A 6580-nucleotide genomic window follows, 5' to 3' on the forward strand; every position below is an offset into this window, starting at 1 on the left:
TTGGTGGACTGGTAAGCAGGGAGGATTAAAGGAGAATTATAGGAACCTAACTAATGAATAGAAAATAAATTCAATAAATGCATCCTTTTAAAGGACAAACTGATACCAAGACAGTATGGCGCTAGCCATTGGTGCTTGTAAATGTTAAAACTCTCATCTGGTGTATTTTGCCTTTTTATTAACCAATTTGATTGATTTACTAGATTTAGATAATTAAAAGTCAATATTCACTAATTCCTGCATCTTGATAAATGATTTTTTAAAATGTATCTGCTTTTCTATTTCTGTCATTATCATCAGTTCAACGTTCAACTACATATAAAGATAAAAGAAAAATCCCAGAGCTGATCGTATTACACGTAGTTTTGACATTACTGTAGACTATGGTGTAACTCCGATTTATTACTCCTTAACTAATGATCGGTGGGGATTAGGGGAAGGTCAGACCAGTGGGGAGTGTGCTAAGTTTACTCGACTGGAGTTGGGTCGGAGGATGGGAAAGGCTCGATCATTTTTGCTGGTGCGATATGATTGAAACCATAGACCAAGTGAACCTTAGCAGACTGGATTCATTTCAGCAAGGTCTATAGAAGTCATGGTTAATGGTTAATGGTTAAAGCAAAATAAATATGCTTGACATCTAAGGTCATGCAGCACTATAGGGAGGTACAGTAAAGGACAGTGGAGGGCAGGTGAGTTTGTAGTTTGTTGCTATGTCACTTATCAAGATTAATACTGAAAAAGTTAAAGGTGGGTAAAGGAGTTAATGAGTGAATGGGTTAAGGTAGGGTTAGGTAAGGGGATTAGATCAAGTGAAGGATATGTATGTGTCTAAAGAAGAACAAGTTGTCATAACAGAAAGTGTGAGATTCTGTAAGGATGTCTCATAGTTTGGGAGGTGAAGGGAGGAGAGGTGGGGGAAAGCAGAGGTACGGGCTGCATCAAAGCGTGAACAGGAAAACAGAATGTGTGGAACTGAAAGAGGGACATTATATAGGGAACATAGGGGCGAATCAGAATGTGACATCAGATAGGAGTGTGTTAGTCGGGTGTGACTAATAGTAAGCAGGTGAGAGTCCGTCTCCCCAACGCTGTTTCGATGAAATAGAGCTGACCAGAAGGAGATTGATAGTTTTACAGCATATAATTTATTGGAATGAATAAAGTGGTGCTCAGCACACTGCCTTGTGGGACACCTCCGAACTGAGGAAATGATGATGATGTGGAAGAAGCAATTTTGACCTGGAAAGTGGAGAAGAAAGACTATGAAGACACCCATGTGCCCACGTATGCTTAGGGAGGACAATTTTTTTCAGAATATGGTACCGCCATGTAGTATGTTTTATTCTAGGTCCAAGAATATGGCTAATGCGGATTCATGGCGTGCAAATGCAGATGTAATATGTCTCGAAATGAGCAAGGGGGTCATCTATACTTCGGGCACAGCGGAAACCAAACTGGGAAGGAGAGAAAAATTGGTGAGATTCAAGATACCACATTAAGCGGAAGTTAACCATTCGCTCTAATAGTTTGCATAAGCAGCTAGTTAGGCGATGGGGCGGTAATTTTGAGGAAAGTACCCGATTTATTGGGTTTCAAGAAGGGGAGGATAAGAGCTTCTCGCCAATGAAGAAAAAAATTCCTGACGTCCCTATGTAGTTGAAAATAGTTAAAAGGAAGGATAAAAAGGAAGATGGAAGGTGTTGGTGCATACGGTAGTGAAAACCGCCAGGGCCTTCATGAGTGTTGCAGCATGACTGGAAGGCAGCATTGAGCTCAGAGGAAGAAAAAAGGGGTATTATAGGACTCAGCAGAGGATAGGGTAAAGATGATGGAGTGTATTCCTAATGGTCTTAATAGAAGGAAGTGTGGAGAAAGGTTGAGAACCATGGTTGTGTACTGACCTGGCTGAAATAGTCACCTAGTTCATTAGCGACTTGGAGAGGATCAGAGATGAGAGTATCTCGAATATGGAGGACGGGGCTGGATGGTGGGGATGTTTGCCCGATCATTTATGGATCCGGTGCCAAACTGTTGAGATAGATGTAGATAATTTCGCCAGCTATTTGTTTTATTCTTCCGGACTGTAAGACGAAGGCAGGCAAGTACTCTTTTAAAGGAGATCAGGGCTGATAGTTGATTAGGGGTGCCTCGTTTGTAGCGGTAACTGTTCCAAGCTGCACGTTTTAAGCGAAGTGCTTTAGTGTAATCGGAATTCCATCATGGAATGCATTTAGAGGTACAAAGTCTTGAGGTTTGAGGAATGGTTGTATAGGCAACTTTTAGGACTTTAGTTGTGAAATATTGTATCATATCTGAAATGGATGAGAAAAGGGGTGGGGGGGGTAGGAATAGCAGAGAGTGAAGTGAAAGTATGCCAGTCGGCTCTATCAAAGTACCGGCGGGGGATTTAGGAAGTGGTACATATGAAGTAGTAGAAAGGAGAACTGGAAAGTGGTCACTATAGGGAAAGTGGTCTACAACTGACCAATGGAAATCTAAATGGAGCATAGAGAGAGGTCAAAGCATGAAAAAGACCAATGTCGGAGTGTGTGGGGCAATCTGAATTAAGCATAATGTCAGTTGTGGAGATGAAGCGTTCTAGGGATCGGCCACGGGAGTTGGTGATAGAATCACCCCAAAGAGTGTGGCGGCAGTTAAAATCGCCAACTATGAGGAGTTTGAGTTGGGAAATTTGATTTTCAAAGGCAACAAACTCAATGGGGTGGGAAGGGGAGAAGTAGACTGAAATAAGTGTGATCCAACTGCGAAGAAAGATGCGAATAATTGTGCACGGGACATTGGTTTGGAAGGGAGGCATGACATAAGGGGTTTTCTGATGGCTAAGTATAGACGAGACATAAAGGGAGTGTGAAGAGACAAAATTGTAGTTGGGAATTGGTATAAGAGGATGTGTAAGAAAAGTCTCTTGGAGGTAGATAATGGATGGGTTATAGGAAGAAAGGATATGACGAAGGTCTGGTCTGTGATAACAGAAACCGCGAATATTCCAATGTAAGCGAGCTATACTTTAGTTGATATATGAGTGATAACGGTTGCAGTGCGTGTTGGAAAATTTGAATGGGGATGGAGCCAGAAAGTGAGATGAGGAATGATTTTCAGGAGGTGGAGGATCTGGAGAAGGGCATAGTTGTGACAGAAGGGATTTACGTGTGTATCCAGGAAGGAGTGGAAGGGATAGAGGGGATGGAGGGAGGTTAATGGAGCTGGAGCTAGGGGGATGGGCTGTGGGGGGATGGGCTGTGTTGGGAGGAGTAGGAGGAAGGAGTGTAGGGGGAATATGAGTAAGAGGAGGATGGATATCGGCAGTCACTTTGAGTGGAGGGAGCAGTTGTGGAATTTGAGGTTGGATGAGGGATTTCGGTGTCAGTTTGGGACTCGAGTACATAATTTTGAATATCTTCAAGAGTTGGTTGGAGAGTTTTGTGAGTCAAAGGTTTTCTTATGAGGGGGGAGAGGAAACTGGTGTCTAAGTAGAGGCAAAGGTAGGTGGAGGTGAGTTTGTGGTAGGAGAAAAACCTCGTTGGCGTGTTTCCTGTCTGGCTTCACGTAGAGTGAGTGCACGTCTGAATCTGAGAGTTGCCACCTCCGATTCAAATTTGCAGGTGCGGCAGCCCCTATAAAATACATTATGGGGTTTTGGCAATGTTAGTGGGGTTTTTACAATGACCTCTGGGAGGAATGGAGTAGCACTGTACTGATATTGCATCATACTCCATGAAGCAGGCGAGTAAGTCTTCTCCATAATCTGACCAATTTTTGTTATAGATAGGGCTGTTTGCTGGGGAGATAGAGACAGTTCTGGAGCAAGTATTGAGGGATGGGTGAGATTCTAGAGGAATGGTGTTACCAGTGAGATCAGTTAGAGTTGATAATACTATAGCTTGGTTTTCAGATGTTACTGTGATGAGATGGGAATGATTGTGTCGGCTACAGAAAGAGACTTTGCCTACTTGTTTTTGGAGACGTTGCTGGAAGAGAAGAGTGTTGTCAGAGTAGGGAGCTCTAGGAGGGATCATGAAAAATTGGTCCCATTTGGCTAAATACGGTATTTGAGATATTTGTTGAGATGGGGTAGTACAAGGATGGGAGAGTGTGTAAAAGGGAGTAGTGTTGAGGGAAGTAGTATTATGGAGAGGTGGCTGTAAAGTAGTAATAAGGGAGGATGGGGTAGTTGATGAAGAAGGTTGTGAGAGTAAAGGTGATGAAGTTGAGCATGTTGGGAGAATAGGAGTGTTTTCTGGAGATTGAGTGTTGACTTGGGTGGTAGAACATCTTCATTATTGGCCATGGTAAGCCTGAAGTATGTTGGGGAGAGAAAGAGTTCATCTCTCTGGGTCCCCTTGATGGGTAAGGGCTAGATAACTAAAACGGGAATACCATGGCTCGCTCAGGCCATTCAGGACTGGCACAAAGTCAGCCTTTCATCCTTTCAGCATGGCTCTCACAGCTCTTAGGAAGCAGATAGTAGAAGGGGTTGGGGAAGGGACAGAAAGAAAAAAGCAGGAGGGGAAGAAAGACCAGGGGTGAGGCTAAAGGCTGGGGAGATCCTCAGCATTAGGTCCCAGTCTTCGCCTTCTAGGCCCCGCTATGACAACAACGGGCAATAGATGTGTGTGTGTGTGGGGGGGGGGCTATACAGTATTGTAACTTTGTCATTCTGCATTGCTTTGGCTGATAAGGGTATGACCACAATGTACCACAAGTACCAGTAAGATTGGCCTATGAAGGATGAAAATGTTGAGCAAAAACTAATATGATGTGTTGGATTTTATCTCCATAATTTATTTATTCCCTGAAAATTTTCTGCCACATCATCATCTAAGTTCATTAGCAGCATATTCGAAATATAATAATAACATGAGGCTTGGGGGAAAAGCCCCCAGGTAAGGAATGAGTTAATGATTAGGGTAAAGTTATAGGTTACACAGTACTAGAAGACAGTAAAGTTATGAAAAGGGTGGAGAGGGGGACCTGATAAATTTCACAATCATCAGTGTCATTTGGTTGCCTATATCTGGAATGGGCTGATCTTTTGCTTAGCAACCAACCTCCACAAACATTGATATCTTGAGAGATATGTAGTGGCAAACAAGGTCTATGTAAGTTTATATATAGATCTTGGTAGTGAACTCCCCACATAAAAGCAACTTTTAGGTAATCCTGCATGATCATCCATACCTTGAATTTAATAATTAAAGTGAAAAGACCTTGTAAATTGAGGCCCCCTCCACAGGCAAGCTGTTTGCTTGTACACAAACCACTGGCACTTCTCCACTTTTTGCCCCACAAAGTCACCTCATGTTTTTGCCCCAACAATATTCAGCATTCAACTGCACAAACTCCTTCTAGACCCTCACCAGTCTCTTTGCATCTAACACCAATATCCAGTCTATACTCCTGACAAATGGATATCTTATTCCCTCCCTATTGCCTTAACAACTTCAATCCAATTTGTTTCTTTATCCTTTTTAAGCAAGAACACACAAGGCTATTCTGTTTCTTTGTCTGCCTCAAATCTCCTGTATGAGATATAAACTGAAAGTAGTATACATAATAGCAACATCAAACTAATCTTTAAAATCATAGCATGTGTTGTATGTTGAGATGTGTGTTGCAGCTACTGGCTAAATCACTATTAATTTTCATGAATATTTTTAGCACAAACTAAGGGGGTCAAAGTAGATAAAATCAGCTGAGAAGACATAACTTACTGAAACATGATATTAACCGTTTTGCTCGTGTACTGGGTACTCGCCTACAAGTGATAACTTTGAATGTGTCATTTTGACAGTCTCTTATCTAATACAGTTTCTTCCTCTCTCTCTCCCTCTCTCCCTCTCTCTCTCTCTCTCTCTCTCTCTCTCTCTCTCTCTCTCTCTCTCACACACACACACACACACACACACACACACACACACACACACACACACACACACACACACACACACACACACACACACACACACACACACACACACACACACACACACACACACAAAGTTGAATGGGAAGTTTTGATGAAGCCTCAAGTTCATTTCATGGTAAACTAAGGTAAACTCTCCCTTCCACCCCTGGTGAAGGGGTGAAGGGTGAAGTAAAGGATGGGGGAATATGGACCACAGAAGGGGAAACTGCGACATAGACTCTGCCAATGATAGTTTCTCATATTGGGTAGGGGGTGGGGCATAGTCTAGCTGATTTACATGGGAAGAGTCTAAATAATAGAGCCAGAACAGAATAAGGGGATCACTCAACAACAACTAAAATAAAATGGAATTATGATGCCAATATTAGTGTCACAGTATATTCCACTGGTAGTTTATGACACTGAAACTGGGGTCACCACATTAAACAGGTTAATAAATGTATATCATATTGATAGAAGCATACATACAGGTCTCATTATCTAAGAAAAAATGGTCAACTTTAAAGCTTTGTACTGTTTCCTCAATTTTTGGGGTACAAAAAAACATGGATGAAAAATAAAATTCACAATAATTACACATTTTATATATACAAAATATATTTTATAAGATAGTATCTGTATTCAACGAAT

The sequence above is a fragment of the Penaeus monodon genome, chromosome 2, assembly GCF_015228065.2.
Source record: "Penaeus monodon isolate SGIC_2016 chromosome 2, NSTDA_Pmon_1, whole genome shotgun sequence".
Lineage (NCBI taxonomy): Eukaryota > Metazoa > Arthropoda > Malacostraca > Decapoda > Penaeidae > Penaeus > Penaeus monodon.